The following is a 2,283-nucleotide window of genomic DNA, read 5'->3' as shown; positions in this document are numbered from 1 at the left end:
CAACACATCTGAAGGTTGAAAAGGCACTTGCAGCTACATTAACTTCTGGATCGTTATTACACATAATTAGTTCAAGCAGAATTTCTTCTTACACCAGTGCAAGCAGAATTTTACATAGAATTAGTGTAAGCAGATCGTTACACAAAATTAGTGCAAGCAGATTGTTACATAGAATTAGTGCACGCAGAATTAGTACAGGCGAAATTAGTGCAAGCAGAATAGTTGAATTGCTTTTGAATTTATTCCAACATTTACAGTCTTTTCATTATTGTGCCGGCACCGCTGTATTTTTGGTTTTAATTTCCCTTCTGTTTACTTGCAATTATAATTTCCTTTCGCATTGATTGCTTTTACTTTCCCGCATGCTTTTATTTGTTTGCATTGGTTCTTCTTGCACTAGTGCAGGATTACATTTATTTTCGAGATTAATTGCAAGATAGACTAGAATTTGTCTTGCAGGTTACCAGGGACTCTCTCTGGCATTTCTAGTGTTGTGTCTCGATGTTCATGAACTCTATGGATTGACAAATTAAATGCTGGTACATTTATAGACCCTATACTGCACCCAACTGTGAGGTATAGTAATATTGTGGAACCCAACAGATATCACAATAGATTAATGGGTGGGCATGAAAAGAATTCCGACGGGACGATTCCAGCTAATTGGAAATAGAGAATGGTTTCTAGTCTCTTCAATATATGGCCCTCATATTCCAGTGGAAAAAGGAAACTTCCTCCATCAAATACAAAAGCTAGGAAAACTTCACTAGGAAAAGCTTTGCCTGATAGCAAGGGACTTCAATGTGATAACATCAACAAAGGAGAAAAAAGGAGGATTGCAAAGAGAAGAGCCAGAAATGGAGAGCTTCTGGGATCTTCAAGAAGAACTCAAATTGGTAGACATCCCAACAATAAATGGAAAATATACGTGGAACAATAGAAGGGGAGGGAGCAGATAGATAGCCTCTAGGTTAGATAGATTCTTGACAACAAAACACTTCATTGGCAAAGACATATTCTATGAAGCATCAATTCTTCCGTGTTTAGGGTCAGATCACTGGCCTATTAAACTAGAAATTGAAATGAATCAAAAAACTCAAAACAGACCCTTTAGGTTTGAGGCATTTTGGTTAAGATAACCCACCTTTATAGATAAAATGAAGGAATGGTGGAAAGGGAATGAGAAAGAGATAGGAGGAAGAAACCAGATGCACACCTTTCAACTCAGACTAAAAGATCTAAAAGGGAAGATAAATAAATGGAACAAGGAAGAATTTGGTAACATACAAAAGGAATAGGAGATAATTCAGACAAACATGAAGCACATACAGTAGCAAATAATCGAGGAGGGTAGAAGTGAAGAGATCACAGAAGACGAGGTGTTGTTGATTAACAAATTGGAGGAAAGGAGATAAGAAGAGGAAATCCTATGGAAACAAAAATCAAGAATCCAATTGTTAGAAGAAGGAGAAAGAAATACAAAGTTCTTCCATAAAGCAATGATACAGCATAGGCAGCAGAACAAAATCTTCTCCCTAATGGATCAATAAGGCAATCGCTCACCCAAAAGGAACAATTGGAGAATCTGCTGGTTCAACACTTTAAAGGGCTTATGACGAAACAAAACATTAGAAGGGGGGATAAAATTAACAAAATCATTCAACATATCCCCAAATTGGTGAGCAGAGACCAGAACCTCTCTCTACTAAGAGAAATAACAAAAGTAGACTTGGAGGAGGTAATTAAGAATATGGCGAGAAACAAAGCACCAGGGCCAGACAGATTCACTGCAGAATTATTCCAAGCCACCTGGTCCTTCTTAAGTGAAGACATAGTGAAACTATTGGAGCAGTCTAGATGTACCGAAAGAATGCACCCGACCCTAAATTCAAAATTTCTAGCCATGATCCCGAAGACAGAGCACTCGGAATAACCATAAGGGTTCCAACCAATAGCACTCTCCAATGTCATATACAAAATCTTGGCCACAGTAATGGTAAACCAGTTGAAAGCCATACTACCTAGCTTGATATATCAAGAGCAAACAAGGTTTGTCAAAGGCAGCCAAATAACAAACGGCATGGTGGTGGCACAAGAAGCAATTCACTCCTTAAAAAAAAAAAAGAACCAAAGGAATGCTGGTAAAACTAGATTTGGCCAAAGCCTATGATAAACTAAATTGGGAGTATCTAGAAAAAATACTGAAGGCATTTGGCTTTGATGAAAGATGGATAAACAGGATAATTTCAATGGTAACCACCCCAGTTCTATTAATTATGCTCA

This window comes from Pinus tabuliformis, chromosome 5_2 (genome assembly GCF_031772625.1).
Source record: "Pinus tabuliformis cultivar Carrire ecotype Pingquan chromosome 5_2, CPIR1, whole genome shotgun sequence".
Lineage (NCBI taxonomy): Eukaryota > Viridiplantae > Streptophyta > Pinopsida > Pinales > Pinaceae > Pinus > Pinus tabuliformis.
This window is presented reverse-complemented; position numbering follows the sequence as displayed.